This window comes from Choloepus didactylus, chromosome 24, assembly GCF_015220235.1.
Source record: "Choloepus didactylus isolate mChoDid1 chromosome 24, mChoDid1.pri, whole genome shotgun sequence".
Classification (NCBI taxonomy): domain Eukaryota; kingdom Metazoa; phylum Chordata; class Mammalia; order Pilosa; family Megalonychidae; genus Choloepus; species Choloepus didactylus.
In genome coordinates, this window is record NC_051330.1 from 6,205,887 (window position 1) to 6,233,625 (window position 27,739).

The window sequence follows — 27,739 nt, forward strand, 5'->3', positions numbered from 1 at the left end:
TATCTGCTGTCTTGCCTCGTAGAGAAGCAGCAGAGCATCCAGCTTTTGACTCTTCAGCCTCCCCAACTTCTGGGCCAGGCGTGTGTTTACTTCCGTGACGAAGGGCTCTGGTTTCTCCTGCAGACACCCACATCCTTAAAGCTGAAAGCAGTAAGAGATCAGCACGGGTTCCAGTGCAGTGCAGCAATTTCCAGTTTGTCTTCATTTTCTCCCACTTAATACCCGCCATCTGTTCCCAAGTGCCTTTTCTGCAGACTTCAAGATCCAACATCAAATGCAAACATGTGAAGACAACAGCCTTGCCCTCCCATAAAGCCTTATTTTATGTGTGTGTATAACTATAAATAATCTCCCAGCCTCCTAGGTGCTTCTCTGACTGAACTCTGACTGAAACATGCACATTTTTTAGTTTAAAAAAGTCCCTATCTGTTAGAGATACATATCAAGGTATTTACATAAAATGATACGATATCTGGCATTAGCTTTAAAATACTTTAAGAAAGAAAGGAAAGGAAGAAAGGGGGGAGGAAGGAAGGAAGGAGAGAGAGAGGGAGAGGGAGGGAGAGAAGGAAAGAAAAGAAAGAAAGAAAGAAGGAAAGAAGGAAGGAAGGATGGAAGGAAGGAAGGAAGGAAGGAAGGTGAGAGGGAGGTAGGTAGGTAGAAAATAATGGCAAGAGGCAGAGACAGATAAAAAATATACATTTATGTATATCATTTATACAGTTTATATATCCTTTATAAATATATCATAAGTACATAAATATACATATATTAGCAGTGCAAGCTCAAAATTTTTTACTGTTAGGAAGACCAATCCAAAAAATGTGGAGACCAAACAACTCTAAGTAAGTTCTATAGGGCAATAAATTTGAGGATTGGTTAAGGGCATGGTTAATAAACATGTGTTTCTGAAACACAACACGAAATGGAACAATATACAGCACACACACACATGTACACACACGTGCAAACAAATTGTATTCTCACAGTTTTTTTGGCCTGGAAAGGAAGTGAGGATCTGCATGGCTGGAGGGGAAAAGAATATTCTAGGTGTTGCAAGCTGTGCAAACAGACTTGGAGGATGCTAAGCCTACAAGTTAATAATTGAAGCTAGGTGGACACATGGAGATTCATTATATAGTTCTCTCTACATTTGTATGTACTTAAAAATTACCAACCTAAAAAATTAAATTAAAAAAATAGAAAACACACATGCACATTACTTACCCTTGTTGTAACTTCAGCCCAACTTCCCACAGGTATCTCAGAAGCTTCCTTTTACCTTAAAAAAATGGTATCAGTCAGTAGATCGATTTGTTGGATATTCTGCATTACAGATTGTGCTTCCTTAACTCTCAGTGGCTTTCTGACTTATTTTTGTTTAATTACCATCCTGATCATTCTACTGAAACAGCTGGATCTAGCATGGCCCATAGTTCTGCTTCTAGACGTTTTCACAACTCGGCACAGCCGGCACAGCCAGTGCTACTGACCACCCTTTCCTTCCATGAGCTGGCAACTTGGCCTCGCTCTCCTCTTTTGTGGGCTCCTCAATTTCTGACTTTCCCTTGGCTGTGGGGGTTGGCTTACTCGGACCTGGGCCTTTCTCCCTCCTTTCTCCTCATATTCATCCTGACCAGTGCCACCCATTGACTCAGCTTCTCCTCTTTACAAGTTTGAGGGGGTGCCTGTTCCAGCTCCATTTTCAAAGTAAAAAAGCCTGCTCTGGAAGGGCTCCTGCTCGAGGAGTGAATAGTGCACTACCCCTTGATAACTGAAGAAAATTCTCCTGCACGGTCATAACCCGACTGTCACAATTTGGAGATATTGCTGCATGAAAGTCACCACCCAACCCAGGCTCCGCAGCCCCCATGTGCATTTCTGCAGCCGCTGGCAGGACCCCAATGTATGATGAGCAGGACGGGGAGGCCTTTCTCAGCCAGGCACGGTTTGGCTTATTTCATTCCCTTGGCCTTGAAATACTGACACAAAACCATCCAGCCCTCAGCCACGTCCGGCCCCCACAGAATGGAATCGGGAGTGGAAGAATGGGGGGCAGGGGCAGGGGGGAAAGGAAGCGTTTCTTTATCATTTTGTGACTGCAGATTGTATTTTTTTTCCATTTGGGAGGTTAAAAAAAAAATCATTTCTGAGAACCTGCTCATACAGCTATGGCTTTAGAACACGAGTCCTCTCAGCAAGGCTTTACCTTGTGGATCAGTCAGGATCTAGTCAAGAGACAGAAGTCACTCCAGGCATTTGAGCAGAAAGAAGTTACTAGAGAGAAATGTTAGATGTAAGGCCACTAACTAGATACTGGAAAGGAAGCAACCACCACCCCTGGACTTCAAGGGCAAATGGAGGAGGCTGGAATTCTGCAAACTTAGAAACGTAGAGGAAGTGACCCAGGAGCCTGGGATCCAGGGCCTCTGGAGAGAGAGGAGGTGCCCGCCAGTGTTAGTGTCTGGGAGAGGAGGTGGAATGCAACGAAGCTGGTTCCAGAAGCCTTGGAAAAACCACACACTGGGTTTCCCTGCTGCTATGGGAAGGTTCCAAAAGCACTGCTAAAATAAAGAGCATGGAAACAGGAAGCAGGCAGGAAGGGAAGTCTGTTCTTCCATCCAACCTGGCAATCTCCCACTCGTACCCCTATACTGGCAGGGCTCACGAGGAGCAGCTGACAAAACCAAGATGTGCTTGGCAAGTCCCACCTCCAGCACCACAAAGCAGACCACAGAAGGACAAGTCTGGAGTTGCAAGATAATAATAGCTTAATAGCTGGAGCACCTTGTAATATTTAGGTCTGAGATTAGAGCTTTAAATCAATGCCTAGTTTATTTTGTATCTGATCCTTTTTAAAATTCTACATTTTTCTTTATGCATATCATCTGTTTCTGCACATAATTTATAAATAAATATACATTTATGTATATCATTTATACAGTTTATATATCCTTTATAAATATATCATAAGTACATAAATATACATATATTAGCAGTGCAAGCTCAAAATTTTTTACTGTTAGGAAGACCAATCAAAAAAATGTGGAGACCAAACAACTCTAAGTTCTATAGGGCAATAAATTTGAGGATTGGTTAAGGGCATGGTTAATAAACGTGTTTCTGAAACACAACACGAAATGGAACAATATACAGCACACACACATGTACACACACGTGCAAACATATTGTATTCTCACGGTTTTTTTGGCCTGGAAAGGAAGTGAGTATCTGCATGGCTGGAGGGGAAAAGAATATTCTAGGTGTTACAAGCCATGCAAACAGACTTGGAGGATGCTAAGCCTATACAGGCAACGGTAAATAGTCCTCTCGGGGCTTGAGTCGACACGCCTGGGGCAGGGGTGGAAGGTATATCTGGGAGTCACACCCCAACTAGATTGGGAAGGTCTTTAAAGCTACTAAGAACTTGAGACTTAATTCCATCGACCACACAAAGCTGTCTGCATCCGTAGGTCCAGACAATTGGAGAGTGGTGCGGTAACAGCCAAGGAGACCTAGAGCAATTTTAATTACCTAATAAGCACACTAAACATGCACCTAGATTACTAGCAAAGCAGGCACAACACAAACGACAATAAAAAGATAAAGAAAATTTCAGTTGCCACAAACCCAGAATTTTGCAATCATAAAATCTAGGAGGAATTTTTAAAAAAGTCTTCATAGTTTAAGGCTTGTATCGTTACAAAAAGAATTTTTCGTTCATTTGAGTTACGTATGGGAGAGAGCCAGATGTTCTCTTCAATCATTAGCCCAGCCAACTGATGAACTATTTCAGTCAGGAAACCAAGGTCATCGAGCGTGCCCATCTTGCTAAATCCGAAGGTCACTTCATCATTATCAATCTCTCGGCAGCCTTCCAACCACAGCCTCTTATAATGATTTCTCCTCTTGGTTTCTGTAATCTCACACTGTCTTTGTTTGCCTCTGAACTCATAGGCTGTGTCTTCTCAGTCTCTTTTTCTGCTTTTTCCTTCCCTCTGCCAGCCTTTAACTGTTGGGAATCTCAGTGACTCAAGTCTGGCTCTCTTTTCTTCTCTCTGCAGACTGTCTTCTAAACAATTTTATTCAGTCTGATGACTTTGAATTCTGCCCATAGCTGATATTTTGGTTTATATCCATTGCCCTGACCTCTTCCCTGAGCTTCCTACTTTATATTTCCACTTGAATGTCAAACAGATTCTGTGCCGGTTTGAATGTATTATGTCCCCCAAAACTCCATGTTCTTTGATGCTTTGCTGTTGGGGCAGACCTATTAGTGTTGATTAGGTTGGAATCCTTTGATTGAGTGTTTCCATGGAGATGTGACTCAATCAACTCTGGGTGAGACCTTTGTTTGGATAATTTCCATGGAGGTGTTACCCCACCCATTCAGGGTGGGTCTTAATTGAAACACTGGAGCCCTATAAAAGAGTTCACAGACAGAAGGAGGTGCTGCAGCTGAGAGAGACACTTTGAAGAATGCACAGGAGCTGAGAGAGGAGCTGGAACACAACCTGAGATCAGCAGAAGCCAGCCACGTGCCTTCCAAGCTAACAGAGTTTTTCCGGATGCCATTGGCCTTCCTTCAGTGAAGGTATACTTGTGTTGATACCTTCTTTTGTACATTTTCATGGCCTCCAGACCGTAACTGTGTAACCAAGTAAATCCCCTTCATAAAAGCCAGTCCATTTCTGGTATTATGCATAATGGCAGCATTAGCAAACTGGAACAGATTTCTCTTGAATTTTTCCTCCAAATCTACCACTTCCCCAGCATTTGCCATCTCAGTAAATGGTTTCACCATCTACCCAATTTTTCAGGCCAGAAAACAACTAGTCTTCATCTTTGATTCCTGCATTTTCCCTATGCCCCACCTTGATTTCCACCAGCAGTCAACTTTACCTCCAGAATACACTGCAACCCCGTCCTCTCCTCCACCTGCCCTGCTATCACCCTAGTCCGAACCACCACCAATTCTTGCCTGAGCTACCATGATGGCCTCCTGCCATTTTTCCTGCATTCAACACCCTGTAGTCTGTTTTCCACAGCTAGAGTAAGCTTTTTAAGGCATAGTCAGATCTTGTTATTCCTCTGCTGATGGCCTTTCATTGCCTTCCCTTTGCACACAGAGTAAAGCCCAAAATTAGCACCATGCTGCCCCCCAAAACACATGCTGATATTCCAATTCCCAGTACCTGAACGTGACTTTATTTGGAAATAGGATCATTGCAGATGAATTTCAGCAAGTTAAAATAAGGTCATAGTGGAGAGAGTAGGCCCTTAATCCAAAACATCTGGTGTCCTTTTAAGAAGAGGAAATTTGGGCACAGACAGACAGAGAGAAGATCATCACGTGGCAACCAAAGCAGAAACTGAAGCCCAGGACAGCTGACAAACCACCAGAAGCCAGGAGAGAGGCATTTGTTTCGTTTTGCTAAAGCTGCCGGAATGCAATATACGAGAAATGGGCTGGCTTTTCCAATAGGAATTTATCAGTTTACAAATTTACAGTTCTAAGGCCATGAAAATGTCCCAATGAAAGCATCAGCAGGATGATACCTTCACTGAAGAAAGGCTGATGGCATCCAGGGTTCCTTTGTCAGATAGCAAGGCACAAGGCGATGTCTGCTGGTCCCTGGCTTCCAGGTTTCATTGCCTTCAGGTTCTGGCTTCAGTGGCTCTTTTGGTTTCTGTGGGTCCTTGCTTCTTAATCCAGGGCTTTTCTCTCCTAATGCTCTGGGTGTTTCTCTCTCTGAGCTCTCTGGGCTTTTTCTGCCTTTTATCCTCTGATAAAGGACTCCAGTAAAGGATTAAGATCCACCTTGAATTGGGTGGGTCAGATCTCAACTGAAACAACCTAATCAAAAGTTCCCACCCACAATAGGTTTGCACCCACATGGATGGATTAAAAGAACATGGCATTTTCTGGGGTACATAACAGCTGCAAACCAGCAGAGCATGGAATAGACTCTTCCCTGGAGATACCAGAAGGAACACAGCCCTGGTGACTGTGTTCTTCTAGCCTCAGAATGATGAGATAATAAATTCCCATTGTTTCAAACAATCCACTTGGTTGTTTGTTACGGCAGCCCCAGGAGGCTACAGCAATAGCCCACGTGATGGAGCAGATGCACCCCCATCCGTCATCTCCACACCCACCCTGACCTCTGTGGGCAGCACTTCAAGGACAGCAGAGCCCCCGACAGCCCTTCTCCTGTCTCCTCAAAGCTGGTGAGCTCATTCCCACCTGGGGGCCTCTGAACTTGCTGTCACCTATCACCCACATTTCAACTCCAGACATCATCTCCTCAGGGACCTCCTCCCCAAAAGTCTTAACAGAACCAGCCACCCACCCACTCCCTATCAAATCCCTTAATTGTCTTGATTGAATTTTATGATCCGCCATTATTTTGTTTATTTGGTGTCTGTAAGGTCCACGACAGCAGAGCCTTTTGCCATCTTATTCGTGGCTTTATTCCAAGTGCCAAGGACATTCCTTATTTATAATGAGAACTAAATGAAGACCTGCTGAATTAATGAAAAGACTGGAGGAAAAGGGTAAAGGCCAAGTTGCAACTCATGGCCCCTGACCTTATGGACCCTGTAGATGTGTTTATTTGGCCTGCAGTGTTTCCTAAAGAAAATTAAAAAAATTTAAAAAAAGAAGTTTATGTCAAAAATCAGATTTCACATTGAAGTCATGATTTCCAGATTCTCATGAAAGTACTGACTCTCTGACAACCCTGGGCCTGCATTTCTGCCTGATGCCCATCAGAGTGGGCGTGAAGCAGATGTCCCTGTAGACATGAGAGCACTACTCAGCTTGGCATAGGCCCTACTGTTCTGAGATATCTTCTGCCCTTTCACCCATAACTCACTCACAGCTGCCTGAACTCTGAGACCGAGGGATTCAGGCTTGATTCAGAATAAGGAGAATACAATAAGAGGAGTATGTGGGAAAGGCACATTTCATTTCTTACCATCTTTTTTTTAAGGGTCAAACATCAGAGAAAATGTTCATCAGAAAAGAAAGTCATGGATGTCCATGTGGCTTATCTCTGTGTTTGGGTCTCTACTGCACTCAGGGAAAGAAACATGTGAAACAAGTGAGAATCAAAAGTAAAGCAAAGCCATCCTCGAGGAGCTGGCAGCACTCAGAGAAGTCACCCAGGCATGGACCACAGAGGAGCTATATATTTTTCCCCCAACTTCGGTGTTTCCTCAGAACTTTGGGCAGCAAAAGTTCTGGCTGAGTGAGAAACGCCATCTAAATTCTTCTCCTTCAGAACCCAGGGCTAACAATGGTGAGAAAGCCAAAGTGCTACTGAGAGCAAACTTACCCAAGAACTATGGCCCAAGCAACCCCTCAAAATTGTTGACCACATCAGGGATTCCTAATGCAGACTTCACATTAGAATCGCCTTGGGAAGTTTCTTAAAAACACATACCTGAAAATAAGACAAAACAAAAAGCACTGACGTTGGGGCTTTCCCTCAGATCAGAATCAGAGTCTCTGGGATGGGCTGTGGATATGGGTGTTTTTAAAAGCTTTGCAGATGATTCTAATACGCAGCCAGGGTTGAAAATCCTTATTGGGCTACATAGGACCAGGCTGAGGTAAAAAAAAACAGAAAAGAAAAAAAATAATAGAAATCTCTCTAAACAAACTGAGACACAGAAAGACAGAGAGAGACAGAGAGAGGCAGAGAGAGAGTTAGAGAAAGAGAAAGAGAGGGAAAAAGGAGAAAGAGAAGACGAGGAGAAGGGCATTCGATTAAGCAAAGATTAACAGCCCTTCAGCATTGGTGAGAAACACTACAAAAGCATCCCCATTGGGGGAAGGCCAGTGGAAGACGCTGATAACACAATTGATGTGTGGGTTACCAGCAGCCCCTTTCTGTTGTCTGCCTCCTAGAGCCCTCCCCATCTTAGATATCAGCTCTACTCATTCCTTCTTTCTATCCTCCTTTCTACTAACACTTAATATCAGGAAAGAAGCTAGAACTATTTATATTGTGAGCTGGGCTCACCCCCAGCCCAGCCCACCATGTGTGGGTGCCTGCATCAGAAGTCCCTCAGAAGTGGTTCAAAATGAATGATTATGTTTTGTTTCTCTGGGATCAGCAATCTGGCTCCCCTGCCCATTCTCCATCTCCCCCAGTTTCCTTTCCTGGTGTCTGAGTATCCCATCAGTGTGTTTTTTGAATCACAACATCCAAACACATTGAAAGCAGAGCCAAGGGCAGTGTTCTAGTTTGCTAATACTGCTGGGATGCAAAACACCAGAAATGGATTGGCTTTTATAAAGGGGGTTTATTTGGTTACACAGTTACAGTCTTCAGGCCATAAAGTGTCCAAGGTAACACATCAACAATCAGGTACCTTCACTGGAGGATGGCCAATGGTGTCCAGAAAACCTCTGTTAGCTGGGAAGGCACATGGCTGGTGTCTGTTCCAGAGTTCTGGGTTCAGAATGGCTTTCTCCCAGGATGTTCCTCTCTAGGCTTCAGCTTCTCTCCAAAATGTCACACACTCAGTTCCCTTGGGACGTTTGTCCTCTCTTAGTTTCTCTGGAGCAGGAGTCTGCTTTCAATGGCTCTCTTCAAACTGTCTCTCATCCGCAGCTACTCAGCTTCTGTGCATTCTTCAAAGTGTCCCTCTTGGCTGTAGCTCCTCTTCAAAATGTCACTCTCAGCTGTACTGAGTTCCTTCTGTTTGTCAGCTCATTTATATGGCTCCAGTGATTTAATTCAGACCCACCCTGAATGGGCATGCCAACACCTCCATGGAAATTATCCAATCAGAATCATCACCCACAGTTGGGTGGGGCACATCTCCATGGAAACACTCAAAGAATTACAATCTAATCAACACTAATACATCTGCCCACACAAGATTACTTCAAAGATAATGGCGTTTGGGGGACATAATACATTCAAACTGGCACAGGCAGTGAGGCTGGATTTGGAACATGTCATGAATTAGCTCTTTTCCACCTTGACTGACTGTATCGCTTGTTGGGACCACAGTGGGAGGGTGACCCCAGCCCCTGCAAGAGCAGCGCTAATGGCTCAGGGTGCTGCCATCACCTGTGATCAGGCCCAGGGGGATGACACGCCAGGTGACATCATCGTCAGGCAGTTCCATCTCATGACATCCCAGCTGATTGTGGTTGACATGATGGGTTACGATGGGCCGGCTCCTCGGGGCAGGTGCGCTCGTCCCCCAGGTGTCCCCCATTGGGACCAGCCCAGCACCCTCTCCTGGAACCTTCTCTCTGCACACCTCCTGGGGCACACTTAGCAGACAGGGAAAGAAACCAGGGGTTCTCCTCTCTCCCTTCCTTCCCTGTCACAGCTGTCAGGGCAGGGGAGGGGACCCTGGTCAGGTCACACTGGTTCTCTGTAATTTAGTGACCAACAAATGCTCCCGCTCTCTGCCCTCCATCCCCCATGTCTTCCTGTCTGCCTGCTCATGCCACTTTTGCTCTCTCTCTCTCTCAAGCCTTGGTTGACTATTTTCCCTGCTATTTTACAACAGATGTTTCTGTGTCACCAGAAAATTCTTCAGGTTGGGGCAAGTCTTTCTTAAATGTTTAAGTCACCAAATGGGAGGATTTTTCCGAAGGCAGGGCGATTCAGTGAGCTGGCCCTGTGGCGAGCTGTCTTCCCTCAAAGATGACCTGTTTTAATTCTGACCAGATCCAGAAAAATAAAATTCCACTTGTCTCATTTATCGATGAGAAATATTTGATGGTCTCAGTTTCTTCTTGGGGAGCATGTGGTCATTTACCCATTCAGAATTTTGCTGTATTATTTTCTTATCAAAGAAACATCACAGCTGGTTAGATTCTATGTTAAAGGCGACATCCCACTGCTAAAAGAAACCAGACTCAGCTAACCAGGCATTTACACTCTAACTTTGAGAGCAATCTCTGATAATCTCTGGCCCATAAGCATCTTTCCTGGGGAATCAGTCACTAATCCAAGGATGGCCTCGCAAGGTAATTCTTCTCACATCATCTTCCCCCCTGTTTGCAGGGTGCAGCCAATGAAATTTATTTTATAGTAAAGTGATGATTAAATGTCTTCTGTTCTATGAATCTCGACAGGCTTATTGTCATAACAAATAACTAGAAAACCTCAGTGCTTTACCAAAATCAAAACTTATTGCATATGTCATAGTCTAATGTGGGTGGGGATTGGGGGGCTTTGCTCCACGTAGTCACTCAGGGACTAAGTCCCTTCCCTCTAATGGCTCTGCCATCCTCTTGGCCATGGGGTCCTCTCCCAGATCCCTGCCTGTGGCTGGCAAGCCAGGGAGGAGAGAGAGAGGGAGAGAACATGGAGAACCTTGAGGACTGTTTTCATTGCCAAGCCTGGCAGTAGTATACCCCACTGGCCGGAACTCAGTGATGTGCAACGCAGTACGGCCAGCAGTGGACCAAGAAGAAAAACTAATGTGGTTTGCTCAACTCATCATGTTTCCTCTGCCACACATAGAAAGAAGTGACAGTGGATGGGAAACTAAGGAAGGCTCCAGCCTTGAACATACCTCGCCTCTTCTTTTCTAATATGGTAACCGTTTTATCGAGCTCATTTATAACTGTGACCATGTCCAGGGCTTGCTCACTCATCACTAGCTCCATGACATTTAGGAGATAATTCTTGTGGATGGTGGGGAACATTTTCTCTGTGTAGATACAAAATGGAAGTGGAAGTTTACCCCCAAAAAGGGGGTGGGAATTACATGGAACTTTGAATAGGAAGTGAGATATGGTAGGTTTGTATAGGTTAGAGCAAAATAGCAACACATCCCAAAGTAATTTGGGTGGAGAAAAAGTACATATATTCAGGGCCCCCCTGAGGAGCTGGGGGAGGATGCGGAGGTGTTGGACTTCCTCACCTGGATTGTTGCTGATGTTCTCACAAACATTGGGGACTGACGGCTTGACATGCCGAGCCCTCTGTCTTGGGGCTTGCCCCTATGAAGCTTGTTACTGCAAAGGAGAGGCTAATTCTGCTTATAATCATGCCTTAAAGTCTCCCCCTGAGTACCTCTTTGTTGCTCAGATGTGGCCTCTCTCTCTAGCTAAGCCACCTCAGCAGGTGAACTCACTGCCCTCCCTGCTACATGGGACCTGACTCCCAGGGGTGTAAATCTCCCTGGCAACGCAGGATATGACTCCCGGGGATGAATCTGGACCCAGCATCGTGGGATTGAGAACATCTTGACCAAAAGGGGGATGTAAAATGAAATGAAATAAAGCTTCAGTGGCTGAGAGATTTCAAGCGGAATCGAGAGGTCACTCTGGTGGACATTCTTATGCACTATATAGATAACACCTCTTAGGTTTTAATGTATTGGAATAGCTAGTAGTAAATACCTGGAACTACTGTACTCCAACTCAATAGCCTTGACTCCTGAAGATGACTGTATAACAATGTAGATTATAAGTGTTGACAGTGTGATTGTGAAAACCTTGTGGATTGCACTCCCTTTATCTAGTGTATGGATGGATGAGTAGAAAAATGGGGGCAAAAACTAAATGAAAAATAGGGTGGGATGGGGGGGATGATTTGGGTGTTCTTTTTTATTTTTATTTTTTATTCTTATTCTGATTCTTTCTGGTATAAGGAAAATGTTCAAAAATAGATTGGGGTGATGTATGCACAACTACATGATGGTACTGTGAACAGCTGATTGTACACCATGGAGGATTGTACAGTATGTGAATATATCTCAAGAAAACTGAATTTAAAAAAAGGGGGGGGTGGGGAATAATTCTGGTAGAGTTCTGGTGGAATCCAAAGCTAGCTCCGTGGAATGCAGCTTTCTCCCTGTCTCTTCCTCACTCCCTCTGTCCTTTCTTTTTTCCTCTCTCCCTCTCCCCTATCGCTTCTGTGTATATGAACAGCCAAATGAGCTCTGCAGCTACGGCTTGAATGCACTTGACTCCAATGTGGTGATCCAGCTGATGTGGGGGGGGGGGGGGAGCTAATGGGATTAAAGCCTGTGGGTTCTCAGCAGAAGCTCACCCAGGAAACCTGTGAGCTGCCTAAGAAAGAGCCAGCACGCACTGATTTCACAGGATTTTCTCAATTTAAAATGGCAATGGAACAGAAAGAATGGGACAAATCACTGACCTTGGTCTTACATTCTCTCTTCCCTTTTCTCCTGGTAGGTGATTGTGATAATTAACAGGCTAACACACTTCAAATAAAAACTGTTTCAGAATTTCAATGTATAATTAATGTTTACACCCTTCACTTCCTGTCTTTGAGGCTACATTTAGACAAAAAAAATAAATAAAGACAACTCAAAAGAAGGAAATTTCTCAAAGAATGTGCATTCAAATGTTGTTACTCAGAGGACAGCTCAATGGCAAAACAATGGCTGGGAAAGCCTGTGGTTCTTAAGCATCAAAGGAAGCAGTAGGCAATGGGAAAAATGTGGTGGCACAGGGACGTTACGGTATAAATGAAATTCAGACAACCTTTTGGTATGTAAGGGAAACTAAACAAGAAGAACAACCATCCTTCTTTGTGAAAAAGAACTTGCACTCAGTAAGAAAACCCAATTCTCAGAGTGTCTGCAGGTTTTCTCTCTGAATGCTACAAATTAACCTTGTGATGGTGTTGAAACAAGGCTAATTCACTGATGACCTTACAAACTGAGGATCATGGATTAATAGGTAACCGGATCCAGGACCCCTTCTTCGGGCAATGAATGTCTATCTAGTCCATCCGAGACGGATGATCGTCTACTTATTTCTTTAAATTGTCTGACCGCAAGACTCCATAACCCTCCTTAGTAGCCCAATCTACTGTGTATATAATTAATCCACTTGCTGGGGACTGTTAAACATTCCAAAACTTTCAACAAGCAGCTCAGGAATCCTTAAATGACTTACACAGGCCTCGGAGCACCAACGTGATCTGATGGCGCTCCTACAGGGTGGTGCCAGTTGGGTTGACGTTTGAGTTGGGGCAGTGGTTCTCCGGACATTAAAGCCTCACAGATGTCATCCAAGGACAGCGGGAAACCCCAGCCCTCTGGAGATGCAGAAGGGAGATGGAAGTAGTGTCAAAAGAAAAATATGTAAGAATTGCAATTTTTATAAACAAACCTGACCTCCTCTCTTTCGCTCCTGACAAAACAATAACAACAACAATAAATTTGTTTCATTACAAAGGGAGTCAAATCCCTTCGGTGCTTACACAGAGCTGTTGTTGGTACAAAGCATGGCTCTGTGTCCTCTAAAACCAGCTCTGAATCTAAGAAATCGCTTAGATTTTCTGAGAAAATAAGTTTATCAAGTTAGTCGTTATAGTAAAAGAAAAACAAGTTCTAAAAGTTCCAACCTAAGAGCAATTATTTGGGGATTTGCAACACAACTTTCTTCCAAAAAGCTTAAAACATTTTAAGCCTATTTACTTGTTTTAGTAACAAGAGGAGCACTTTTATCCCTGTTCTGATAAAAATGAAGTATCTGAGGTAACTAAAAAGGTTGACTTGGCAACCATAGCTCACAACTCACCACTTCTAGTTTACTAATTAATGGCAGAAATTCCAGTAAATATCATTGCATATCAATCTGTCACCATTTCCAGAACAAAGGGGTAATAGACTATGTCTGACTGTAGGACTATGTCTGACCCACACAAATTATTTATTTCTTGGAGTAGAAATATGGTTGTAGAGACAAGTCTAACATGTAATCAAATAGATGAAGATTTAAGAAAAATATCTAGATCTTTGACCTAATCTCCATGCCAACCAACTCAAATAAACAATTATAAAACTGTAATTTATGCTGAGGTCAGCAGTATAATTGGTTAATTTTTTTCATGGTTACAGTGTTCCTACTCAAAGCTTTTTTACATAACATTTGTCCCATGCACTCTCAGATCGATTCTATCTTATTTAATTATGCCACTGTAGGTAATTCACTTTTCTATTTAATTAATGTTTCCTTATAAAGAACCATATTAATAAATACAACATTCTTTACCTTTATTCTTACTTTCTTACTGTCATAGTTTTGTATCTGTCTGGCTTTCTATTCAGATCAATTATTTGAATAAAGCCATTTTAATGTCTGCTTTTTTTAAAGGATTATATAAACTACCCCCCCCTTCCACCACCCCCGTGTACTTTAAGAATAAAATTTAGAAAACATTCCTCCAAGCTAATTTTTGTGAAGAGGCTTCCAAAATGCTTGAGTAAAAAGAGGGAGTAATAAGATCAGTGTTGTGACATTCCTCTTGAAAATATCAGCCATCGTACGCAGTCAGATGTCACTGCTGGATAGCTCACCGTGTCAAAGCGACCCAGGCAAATGGTAGGATCAAAACATCCTGTGAAACAAAGGACAAATCACCACTGAGAATTTTATCCTGGAGATTAATATTTGGAGCACAAAGAAAAGAAGTTATCTTTCAAACCAAGAGAGTAAAGTCCTCTAAAGCAATATATAAATGAGTGCAGAACTAGGTTTTGTAAAACCTGAAAGTTTTATAATTGGGGAGGGGCTGTGCTTTAAAAAAAAAAAAAAAAAGAAAATCAAGTGTGAACACTTAAAACAAGAAATCACAAAACAAATTACCTATTTTATTGAGCTGACAAAAACGATAAACATCACTAAATCCCAAATAACAATATTTTTAACTAACTGCCTAGCACTCCTCTAAATGTTACTTTGCCCACATTGTCTTAACCACTCCTCTTTGATTGCCTCTTCAAATGACAGCAATTTGGAGATATCATTTTTCATTAAGAAAAAAAAAAGATAATTCAGCCTTGTCTCTAATATGTTTTATAGAAACTGATTTCTTATTACTAATAGTTTTAAATAGCTTCTTGCAGCTGCATTATTCATTACTGGTTTTCTAAATTTTTAGGAGGTGAGAATATTCCTAGAAGCGATTCCTCTACCGGGACAGCCATCAATAATGGAATTATACACGCAAGTGAGGCAGCCTTCCTAACGACGTGGCAACTGAAAACCCAGTATCTTCCTAACTCAGCTCTCAGTAGGCAGATCCCAAAAAATGTCTGCAGCCTTACTAACACCAGCCCACAGGAAGGGAAGTGAGACTGATGATGGGAAAGTTAGACTGGAAAGAGAACTTTGCAGTTCTTACCCACCAGAGTCTCTCCTTAGTGGAGGGGACTGAAATCTAAGCCCCCCTTAGCTTTCTGGTGAATCTGCCTCTGGGCAGAACTGGACAGGACACTGAAATTAGGAAAAGAGGAGAGAAAAAGAGAGGGAGACCAGAGATCTAGGGATGCCCACACCTCAGAACTTAAAGCAGGAGAAATGTCGGAAGAGTGATCCATCAAATGCCACAGGGGGTTTGAGTGAAAGTCAAGGAAAGGCCACCGGATATATCAGCAGAGTCATGAGCGCTAATGTCAAGTTGGGACTGAAAAGCGAAAGGGCGGCTAGGATGTGGGAACGGACGGGAAGCAGGGGCACATACATGAGGAAACTGGCACCGAAGGATGGAGAGATGTTAGTCAAAGGAAATGACGCTATCACATGTTTTTGTTTGGCTTCGTGAGAAAGGGAGATTGACTGTACTTGACAATGGAAGGAAGGAGAGTGTTCGGAGGAAGGGACAAGGGTGGCAGCCAAAGTCCAGCAGAGAACCCAAAAGATGGGATCTGAAACCAAAATTCCTTTTAGACAGAGGGAAAAAGTTTGCTTGGAGAATGGAGGGAAGGGTGAGAGGAAAGACATAAGAGCAAAGGCAGGGAAGAGAAAAGGAATTGAGAGTGCTCATATCCCAGGTTCTCTTTTAGAGATAAAGTTGACATTCGTTAGGAATATTCCAGGAAATAGTGAATCGGACTGCTGCCGAGGTAAAGCACACAGCAGAGTTCTCATCCAGTCAGTTGTAGCCAAACAAAGCACAGTTCTTACAGAGCATATTTGCAATTACAAGGCAAACGTATGGTCCATGGGTCTTTCTCAGGTCAGTTACACAAAAGGATAGAAATGTCAGTAGCAGCAGCCGCTCCATTATTTTTTCTTACAAGTAATAACAATGCACAATCTTATGGCCCATCACAGTTTACAGAGCGATTGCACATATTTTATGTTGTGTAACTGTCATGAATCTTCATAACAAGCTTGTGAAGGATATACTGCAAGTCCCGTTTTGCAGAGGAGTTTGAGACTCAGTCAGGCAGTGAGATTTGCCCAAGGTCACGGTGATGCTAAGACACAGAGTAGAGATTTGGAATCACATCTGGAGGCTCCGATATGGGAGCTCTTTCCATTCGGCCACTCCTGCCTCTTTCTTGGAGCCCAAAGGATCCAAACCAGATATTGAGGTAGCTCTAAAATGCTCCAAAGCAAGACTTCTGTGAGCATGAAAATTATACAACAGCGTGCTGAAACCGTTCTTGCAACTGGATTGTAATGCCAGAGAAAGTGCAGTTTCTCCCTGATTTGGTTACTCTCGAGTGTGGGACTGAACATGGCAGGGGAGGGACAGCAGATAACATTTCAGGGTCTTCTCCAGCCCAAGGATTTGGGTTGAACCGCCATCATCGTTCCCAACAGAAATACCAGAAGCAGAGTGCTGCCCCAGGCTGAGCCTGAGATTTCATCTCTTTTCTCCTCTCATTCTTTCTTTGGTTCTTGACAAATCCCATTGTCCAAGGGTTGACGGTTAAGTCAGCTGGCAAAGCTTTGAGAGAACACCCTCTGAAGCTGGTTAAAGGATCAGTATCCAGGAGCACAAAGCTCCATCCTGTCTCTCCAGCCCACCTCTAATAGTACTACGAGCCGGGGACGGCTCAAGACAATGCTACTATCCCCTCGAGTTCCCCGGACTCTAACTACAGGTCTTGTGCTATTAAGATTAAGACACTAATCCAGTCTTCATCTCCGGTCTTTTGAGGCCATTTTTAAAGGTAATTCAGGGCTACCCATTTGAGGACTTACAGACACAAAACCTCTAGGAAGAATGACTTTTGCTTCCCACTGGAGGCTCTAACGAAGGCTTCCACAGGTGACGCCTTTAATGTTAGCCTTTTTTATTCCATTCCTGACAATGCTGATTGATAACACGGAGCTAATCTCTCGCCTTTGTTCCCAGGGGGCAAAGGTTTGTGCAGCCCCCTTTTAACTACCCAGCGAGTAAGTCAGAGCAGAACCTGCTTCCTAGGGTTAATTCCCTGCAGGAAACGCTCCTCTGGGACCTCCCCCCTCCTCCACCTAAGGATCAAGGACCCTCTTTGATTAAATACCACTCCTTCCATACCTTAGAAAAACAGGAGGGGGAAATTCTGCATGGAGTCCTGTGTTCGGCGTACCCTGAAAGCAAAGATCACATTTAGAGAGTTTAATTCTCAGCATCATTCACACAAATTGATTTGAACAGAAGTAAGTCATTAGGAGATCAGAGTATGTTCCAAATAGTTTGCCCATGATAAGAAATCTCACGGATCATCGCTTTAACTCTAGCAGATATTTGGCAGCCTGATATAACAATTCTCTCAAAGGTACAGAAGTAAAACCTTGCTACAGAAGAAGTCATTCTGAGACAAAAGTATCCGGTGGGTGAAATGTGTTTTCTCTTGGAGCAGCTGTCTCTCCTTTACATTCTCTTTTTATATGGTGTCTTACACACACACGTATGTTCATCCTATATTCAGCAACCTCATGCTATGCAACTACCTTGTCTTTCTGTCCAGGAATGTATTTCTTTAACCCATTCTAGACCCGACTTTCCTAGGTAGAGCTCCATGCTCTAGATCAGCACCGTCCAAAAGAAAAATGATGACAGCCACATTAAGGAAGTAAAAAGAAACAGGTAAATTAATCTTGATAACATATTTTATGTAACCCAATATTTTCAAAAGGTTGTCATTTCAACCTGCAATCAAAATAGAACATTTATTAAGGAGATTTTTTTTTCAGCCTAAGTATTCAAAATCTAGTTATCATTTTACACAGAGCACATCTCAACTCAGACCAGCTGCATTCCAAGTGCTCAGTTGCCGTATGTGGCTGGTGACCGCCACATTGGACAGTGCTTCTCTAGCTGTTTTCCTCTCTTCTGTCCCTGTTAAGATTTACCTGTCTGGTTTCCCATTCACCACATAGTTTAGCATTCATAGAATCAAATAAGCAAATCTTTATACATACTGTGTTATTAATACCCTAAAGTTTAATCTTTCCAGAGATTATTTGCATTTAAAGCGTGATCTGAAATACAGAATGCCTCAACTCAAAGGAATGAATTTCTAATGACAGAATGTTGTCAATGGATATTGACAGAATAATGGAAGGAAAAGGATGTATTTGCAAAATCCCTGAGTGCAACAGAAAAGCTAAGGAATTGTTTCCCAAGAAGCAAAGAAGTGAACAAGGAAGGTAAAAGATCACCAAGGATATGAGTTTCAGAAAACTCTAATAACTAAAGACCTGTTGAACAGGGTAATGAATAGACAGGGGACATGCTGGAAAACTTCTGCTTCCAGAAACTTCTGCTTTTGAGAGGCAGCAGAGAAATGAGACACAAATGGGAATTAAGAGCCTGAAAAATGAGCTGTGTGGTTTTAGGATGGAGAATTCCAGTCCTACATGCTGAGGGCTCTTTGGAGTATGAGAAACTCGCTCGTGTGTTGGATTAAGCCAAGACAACTGGTACTCACAGAAAAGCTTTTCCAGGGTTTAAATGGCAACAGGGGACTGAAATGGGAAATAAATGCCACCAAACACAAGCTTTCCTTACTTCAGATCTTTAGGAAAGCAGAAGAGTACAGAGCAAAGCACATGGGCTTTACTACCAAACATTCACAGCCCACACTGACTGACTGTGTGACCTGGGGAAATTGTTTAACCACTGGAACTTCCATCTCTCAGCGTTGAGAGACTGTACGTGGAGCACATATAAACGTCTCACATGCTGCCTGGTGCAAAACTGGAGGCTGAGGATAAAGAGTTCCTTATCTTTTCCCTCTCTAGTGAGATTGTTAGTGGAAAGAGAGACAAGAGTTTAACCTAAGCAGAAATACCTATAAATTGCCAGAAAATAATGATCCTCAGGCCTACCACAAAATGAGCTAAAAGCAGGTTCTTGTGCCTCTGAAGAATATATTTCTTGGGCTTTCAGTCAAAATAGCTGCATAAGTTCATGTTTTGACATACTCACGACTGATCCAAACATATAACAACCGAAAAAAAATTTTAATACATTCATAATAAAATGGGGTCGGCTCAAAAACAAAGTAAGTTTCTCCAGAGAGCAGAAGTGGAGTAAAAAGCACAGCACTGAGGAGGGCTGCAGTCACGGGCCTGGTGAGCCCAGAACTAGCAGCCAGAAGCTCAGCCTGCACCAGGAAATAAAGGTTAAAGTGCTTCCTGGCAGGGGGATGGGCTGGGCCAGACCCCCCGCCGAAAAGCCAGGGGAAAGATGGGGCTCACTTCTCACTGGAAGAGGGTTTATCAGAAACTGTGTGCCTAGGAAAGCAGCAGAAAAAAAGCATCACCGTCTCAACTAAGAAGATCAAGTGCCTGCTGCTTTTATGGCTGGAATCTGAAATCTCCAACATCACCATGAAGCAAATAGCAAAAGGTTCTTTCCCAGATGCCTAAGGGAAGGGCAGATTGCCCAGGGAGAGGCAACCACAAATCCCAAACTATGTGGCCTCCAGGGGTGGAGCTGGGGGTGTGGAGGGGAAGAAGGGAGACAAAAAAATTGCACCCACGATAAGCCTTCAAATCAAATTCCAAATAACAGGAAGAAAATACAATGCTTGGAAAGCTGTCACATGATATCAATAAGCAAAACTGAATTTTATCCACATAAATTATTAGTAGGGGATAGTCTCACAGAGATTGTAAAATAAATATGTTTAGGATGCTCAAAGATAATTGAAGAAATGAAACTCATTTTTTAAGAATGCAGGATTATTAAATAAAATTAGAAAATTTTAAAAGTAGAGGGATATGGAAGAGTACCAATTAGAAATCTTTGAACTCAAAAGATAGCCATTGATTGGGCTTCCCCACCTCGATGTTTGCTGATGTGCTTGCAGACGTTGGGGACTGGTGGTTTGATGTGCTGAGCCCTCTATATTGGGGCTTGCCCTTATGAAGCTCGTTACTGCAAAGGAGAGGCTAAACCTGCTTACAGTTGTGCCTAAGAGTCTCCCCCTGAGTACCTCTTTGTTGCTCAGGTGTGGCCTTGCTCTCTCTAGCTAACCCAACTCGGCAGGTGATCTCACTGCCCTCCCCCTATGTGGGACCTGACTCCCAGTGGTGTAAATCTCCCTGGCAATGTGGAATATGACTCCCAGGGAGGAATCTAGACCCGACATCGTAGGATGGAGAACATCTTCTTCACCAAAATTGGGATGTGAAATGAAATGAAATAAGTTTCAGTGGCAGAGAGATTCCAAAAGGAGCCGAGAGGTCACTCTGGTGGGCACTCTTACGCACAATATAGATAACGCTTTTTGGGGTTTAATGAACTGGAGTGGCTAGAAGTAACTACCTGAAACTATCAAACTACAACCCAGAACCCTTGAATCTTGAAGACGATTGTATAACAATGTAGCTTATGAGGGGTGATAATGTGATTGGGAAAGCCAGTGTATGGATGGATGAGTAGAAAAATGGGGGCAAAAAAAAACTAAAAGATGAATGGGGAGGGACAATTTTGGTGTTCTGTTTTTACTCTTGTTTTTTTTATTCTTGCTTTCATTTTTTCTGGTAAAGGAAAATGTTAAAAAAAATAGATCCAGGTGATGAATGAACAACTATATGATGGTAATGTGATCAATGGATTATATACTTTGGATGATTGTATGGTATGTGAATAAATCTTAATTAAAAATTTTTAAAAATAGCCATTGAAATTGAAATTTTTAAAAAAGTCAACAGGTAGAATAAACTTTAGATGGAAAACAAAGAGAGCTTTAGTGGTATGAAAGATGATACTAAGGATTATGGGAGAATTTAAATTTAAATTTTAAAAATTACGAGAGCAGTTCAAAGACAAGTAAGATCAAGTGAGATGCTCCAATACACATCTTAGGGAATGATAAAGTAGTATTTGAAAAGATGATAGCTGATTAATTTCAAGAACTAAAGGAGTCTTCAGATCAAATAGGCACTCCAAGTATCCCAGAAAGAACACAAATCCAAATCCACGTTTAGGCACATCATCGAAATACTGAAGCACATCAGGGATAAAGAAGAAAATCTTACAAGCTACTGAGGGGAAAAAGCAGACAGACCCCCCTCCCCCCAAAAAAAGACAATGCTTTGATTACACAGACTTCTCCTTGGCAATAATAAGTACCAGACCACAAAGGAACACGCTCATAAAAGTGTTGAGTTTTGTCCTAGTTTCCAGGCTGCTGACACAAATATCCTGCTATGGGTTGGCTTAAACAATGGTAGTTTATTGGTTCATGCTTTCGAGGCCAGGAGAAATCCAAAATTGAGGCATCAGCAAAGCGATGGCTCTCCCCAAAGACCGTGGTGATCTGGGACTGGCTGCCAGTGATCCTTGGTCCTGGGCTTTTCTGTCCCACTGCAATGTCTTCTCCTTTCTCCTCCAGGTTATTTTTCTTCAAGATGCAAAAGTTAATTGAAAATTAAAATCACACATTCATAAAACAACAGCCTCAATAAACAGAAATCATTGCCCTGGTGACACAGAGTAAAGAGTTGGTGATCTGATGTGTTGAGAAGGGGAGAAAGGAGATTTCACATGTCTTTATTCTATTATTTTTAAATGCTTTTAAAATCAAAAGGAATAGAGATTCTCTAAACTTTTTGAATCAAGAGATGAAGTTCTCTACTCTTTCTATCTTTAATTGCTAGATCAGGAAGGTTGACTTTAACATCGTGTCTGCTTGCACATCACTTAAGTAAAACACTAGTCTTTTGGAAAAAAGAATTTAAGAAGTATTGGTAATACAGCTGGTTTTATGGTAGGAAGGAGGGATAGGGACTCCCATCAAACAAATTCATCATGGATTCACCAAGAGGAGTTTAAACTTCACTTGGGGCATTGTGATGTGTTAGTTTCATGTGTCAACTTGGCCAGGTGATGGTGTCCAAGTGTCTGGTCAAGCAAGCACGGGCCTAACCATTACCGCAAGGACATTTGTGGCTGGTTAATAAACCAGAAGGCTAGTTTATTAAATCATCAGTCAATTGTCTGCACCTGTGACTGATTACATCAATGAAGAGCATATGAGAGAATTCAAGCAGTTGGATTTAATCCAATCAGTTGAAGACTGTTCAGGCAGACAGAGAAAGGACCTTCACTTCTTTGTCAGCTAGTCAGTGAAGCATTTCCTGAGGAGTTCATCAAACATCTTCATCGGAGTTGCCAGCTTGCTGCCTGCCCTATGGAATTTGGACTTGTGCATCCCCACAGTTGCGTGAGACACTTTTATAAAATCTTATATTTAGATATCTCTTGTTGATTCTGTTTCCCTAGAGAACCCTAACTAACACAGGCATTGAATAATAGTATGTAACTGCCTGGGGCCATACTGCTGGGGTGACTTCTCCCTCCATATTAAAACCAGAAAACCAGTTTCCCTGTCTGGTTGTCCAAGCAACAGTTTTGGGGGAAGGTCTGCAGGGTTTCGATGTGCAGGGAAGACGGTAACGTATGAGATGTGGCCATTTGGTGGCGGAGGTGGGATCTGTGAACATTCTATCTACATTGAGGGAAGGATACTAAGAATGCAAGTTCTCAGAAGAAAAGACTAGCTTTCAAATTTGCTATTTATGGTAATTATCGCCTCTCTCTGCCCGGCAGTGCCCAGGGCATCTTAGTTTGTTCCAATTGCAAAATTACTGCCTGAGCAGCTCCTAACAGGCCTGACAGGCCTTATACTCAGTAACTAAGAACTCTTTCTCCTTTTCTTAAAAGATGTCTTAAGTTTGGAACCTGCTCAAAAGCTTATTTATGAATTTTAGAAAGACACAGAGGGTACTAGAAAAGGGTTCCAATAAATATCTTAATGCCCCTCTCCACATCTGATCCTTCCCTCCCAAGAAACAACGAAAAAGCCCACAAACGCCATCATTCCTGGTTGACCATCGCTGGTCTAAGGATCCAAAATCTGCAGAAAAACACTTCTTCTCGTAAAGTTTTGAGTTCCTTTAAAAGATGTTCTCACTAGTGAGCAGTTGGGCCTCTGAGCCAGTTTCTTAAAGTCCTGCTTATGAGGGCTCGACACACACACACACACACACACACACACACAAACACAACATATGGAAACAAAACAAACACACATATTAAAAATGCACAGAGATGGGTTCTGTGGGTACACTGGTGGGATCTGGGGGGTTGGGATGTGTAAAGAAAACCTCAGATTGTTTTGGAGCTTCTCTCTGGGCTCCACGAGCTCATTCCTGAAAGGATGGGTTTCTGAAGTAAGCGCTGGCTCCGCTGCTGCCGTGCATTTCAGTGTGTGCTGAGGAAGGGTTGGCAAGAGCTCCAGGGACTCTCTGACCTTCCATAGCATTTCCTAATTCTCATGGCCTCTCACTGGCAAATGCAAAAGTTCATCATCCGGGGATCTTCATTTCTTGATGGATGGCATCTGGAGGCCATGTGTGTCCTGACAAAAGGGACGCTTTGTACCATCACCGTTTTCTGTGCAGCCCAAGCCTTGCTGCTTTCTGAGGTTGTCTTCATCTGGCTTCCTGTCTCTTCCTGGGCAAGCACAGATCCGGCCTCAAAGAAGTGTCGGCCCAGGACTTGTCCATCTCTGGCTTCCAGAGTAACTGTTCTAGTTTGCTAATGCTACCGGAATGCAAAACACCAGAGATGGATTGACTTTTATAAAGGGGGGTTTATTTAGTTACACAGTTACAGTCTTAAGGCCATAAAATGTCCAAGGTACCATATCAACAATCAGGTACCTTCTCTGGAGGATGGCCAATGGTGTCTGGAAAACCTCTGTGAGCTGGGAAGGCACGTGACTGGTGTCTGCTCCAAAGTTCTGGTTTCAAAATGGCTTTCTCCCAGGACATTCCTCTATAGGCTGCAGTTCCTCAAAAATGTCACTCTCAGTTGCTCTTGGGGCATTTGTCCACTCTTAGCTTCTCCAGAGTGAAAGTCTGCTTTCAACGGCCGTCTTCAAACTGTCTCGCATCTGCAGCTAGTCTCTCAGCTCCTGTGCTTTCTTTAAAGTGTCCCTCTTGGTTGTAGCAAGCTCTCTCCTTCTGTCTGAGCTTATAAAGTGCTCCAGTAATTTAATTCAGAGCCATCCTGAATGGGCGGGGCAACACCTCCATGGAAATTATCCAACCAAAGGTTTTGTCCACAGTTGATTAAATCACATCTCCATGGGAACGCCCAAAGGATTCCAAAATCTAATCAACACTGATATGTCTGCCCACACAAGAGTGCATCAAAGATAATGGCATTTTGGGGGACATAATTCATCAAAACCAGCACAGTAACCATGATTAAAACTGGGTGGTGGTTCATCACTCCAACATGACTGCTGTTACACAAGAAATCATACAAGGCTATTGTGAATTCAGTGCCAACCTGAGGGGGTGCGTAGGGCAGCAGCACACCCTGTCTTCCTGTAATGGGTCTTCTTCATATTGGGCATGGCTGTTTGTGACAAGGAGGGCCATCTGTCCCTCCTCAGATTCACAGTTCAGTTTGTTGTTGGGGCACTGTTTCATCACTCAGTGACGTGCTCAGCTTTCTTGGGGTCAGGTGTGGCACAGATGAAAGCACCCTGGGGAGATGGGGCCATCACCTTCATCTGGATGAAACACACCTTTGCAATTTATTGGTACAGATTCTTCAATTCTCAGGTGGCTGACTTAGCTGTGCCCAACTGCTGGAAGACATGTCAAAGCTGTGAGGCCTGGGTAGTCAGTGTTGGAGGTGATGGCAGGCAACGCCAAGAGGGTGTCGAAGTTGGAGCTGGGTTGCACGAAAGGGTGAGGGCACAGTGATGCTGTCCTGAAGATGGTCTGTGTTGTAGGGGCTGGTGGATGAGGAGCGGTTCCAAATCTTTTGGTTCACGCTGTCCAGGAGAACCAGTTTTGTGGACTGCGGCCACGTGGGGTCACTCAGGTCTGAGCCCTGTGTGCGGACACAGCCCATGTGAATCTCAGTCTTGTTCATCACACCATTTTCTGATGGTTGATCCCCAAAGTTCAAATCAGTGGGCCAAACTGAACATATAGGTTGCTCCAAAAAATCCCAGATATGCTGGAAAACCTCTGGACTGAGAAATTGACTTGTCCATGTACTCTGTGGATCAGTAGTAACTTTCTTTCCAAGATAAATGAGCTTTGGTTTCTACAAACCTGGCAATTCACAAAACTTCCTTCTGAATCATTTGTCCATCATTCCTTCTTGCTGAGGAAACCAAATGCACTTCAATCTATAGATCGTAGCTCTGTCTTCATAGATGTCATAGGAATCCTTCTAAGTTCTGCTGTCTTGGCTCACTCCAGCTACCAGGCTGCTTCCACCTGTCCTCTGGGTTATTCCAACTTCTGACTTCTTTGTGTGGCATCTCCTTCTGGGTCCAATTTCCTTTGCATATAAGGACTTCAGCCATATGGGATTGAGGCCCACCCTCCTTCAGTCTGGGCACCTTAATTAATAACATTGTTAAAGGTCCTACTTACAAATGGGGTCACACCCACAGGACCAGGGGTTGGGGCCTGACCATGCCTTTTGTGGGGGATATGGCTCAATCACCAACAGTCCACCTTATGGACCCCAAAAGACATGATCTTCCCACATGCAAAATACATTATCCACACAACATTCCAAAAGCCTGAAGCCATTTTAGAACAACACTAAGTACAAAGTCTCATCAAAATCAGTTATGGGTGTGGTCCAGCTTTGGGCAAAATTCCTCTCCATTTGTGGACCTGCAAAACCTAGAAAATAAGTTATTTGCTTCTAACCTACACTAGCATAGGCATAGGCTAGACATTCCCATTCCAGAAAAGTTTGGGACCTGAAGATGCCTTTTGTGGGGGATATAATTCAATCCCCAACAGGAGGCAAGAGCTTAAGTCTAAAATTTTATACTCAGCCAAACTATCTTTTAAGAACAAGGACAAATTAAAGACATTCTCAAAAATACAAAGACTAGGAGAGTTGTCCACTTACAAACTCCTACTAAAAGGATTACTGAAGGATTATTTGGAAAACAGAAAAATGAAACCAGGCTTAACCCCTGGGAGTCATGTCCCTTTTGGGGGGGGGGGGGGTGCAGTGAGTTTACCAGCTGACTGGGCTTAGAGAGAGAGCCCACATCTGAGGTTCTCTGGGGGTGACTCTTAGCACAATTATAAGTAGGCTTAGCCTCTCCTTTGCAGTAACAAGTTTCATAAGGGCAAGCTCCAAGATCAAGGGCTCAGTCTTCTAAACTGGTAGTCCCTAATGTTTGTGAGAATATCAATAATTCCCCAGGTTGGGAAGTTTAATATTTCCACCTTTTCCCCCAGTCCCTCAAGGGGGCTTTGCAAATTCATTTTTATTCTCTGCACAAATTACTTGGGAATGTATCGGGGCTTCACACTAACTCATCCAAACCAACCAGATCTCACTCCCTATTCAAATTTCCATGAAATTATGGTGTTTGAACAAACTGACCATACAAGTTAATTTATATAGAGTGCTACAGAAAATATAGATTTTGCACCAGATAACCATCTCTTCCGTTGGTCTCACAGAGAAGTTGAAGTTTTAAAACAGTCAATATCATCCTTTACCCTTTAGTCTGATTTACCTTAGTCCTAAGTCCATTTCGTTCACACCTCTAATTGAAATCAGATCTCTTTATCAGCCTTTTAACACTTGCTGTATGGGGTAAAGCTGACATTCATAGCTGCCAAACTCTGGCTCTGAGTCTCAGGTTTCATACAGATATCTGAACTTAATAGGGACCAAGCAGGTTATACACAAAGAGCTGAGTATCTCAGAGTTCAGAAATAACTGTTACAACTCATGAGTAAAAGTGAGTTTACAATCTAGGGACCTTTACAATAAGCCTTCCCCTCATAACCTATGCTCCCATATTCAATTCTCAGAGTTTGCATGTTATAGTTAGTCCATATTAGTGAGGCATTATAACATTTGTCTTTTCATTTCTGGCTTCACAGGAGTTCTTTATATTATTCTCTGTACTTTTCCATGAGTTCTAAATATGAAAAAAAAAATTTTCTGATGTGAGTATTGAATCTCATAATTTTATAGTTTCCAGTTTGTAAGAGTAACAGAATCTTACAGGTTTTGAAGCTACTCATCAAGAATTATTTTTTAAAACTACAGAAATAAAAAGACTTAATCTGGATGGCAAAATCACTTTTTAAAGTTTATTGAATTAGATTATTTTTAACAGTGAAGATTAATTTTAAATGTGTCATTAAATTTTATTAAACACTGAAACTGTTCAAATGTAGCTTTTAAAATTTTTTCCCTTTTAATTGAAATTCTATCACATTAATATCACTTTTTCTAAACCTTAATTGAACTGTTCCTTGCATTCAGGCAATTCACACCTTCCAGGATGTGGGTGAACAAGCACAAGTTTCCATGGAGCAAATTTCTGCAAATAAACTTTCACAGGACACACCCTCTTAGATCAGTATCTGGTTGCTGGTTGACTTTTATAATCAAGCAGGGCAAATAAAGACAATGGCTGCTTAAGACACAGTAGTATTCCCTTGCTCTTTATCTACCTTGATTCTGCT

At 42.8% G+C, this 27,739-nt stretch overlaps 1 protein-coding gene and 1 pseudogene across 2 annotated transcripts in view; both read right to left on the reverse strand.

The window, feature by feature from the left end:
* Positions 1-27,739, reverse strand: part of ERMARD (ER membrane associated RNA degradation) — a 127,823-nt gene that overhangs the window by 14,442 nt on the left and 85,642 nt on the right. The window contains exons 19-23 of one of the 2 annotated variants that reach the window (XR_005214100.1): positions 17,277-17,329; positions 14,320-14,360; positions 12,914-13,055; positions 7,341-7,448; positions 1,228-1,282 (exon numbers count right to left, since the gene is read on the reverse strand). The gene's annotated coding sequence lies outside the window, so the exon portion shown is untranslated. The remainder of the gene's footprint in view (positions 1-1,227; positions 1,283-7,340; positions 7,449-12,913; positions 13,056-14,319; positions 14,361-17,276; positions 17,330-27,739) is intronic. The other variant, XR_005214101.1, reaches the window with a different exon arrangement.
* Positions 23,362-26,792, reverse strand: LOC119519827 (annotated as a pseudogene).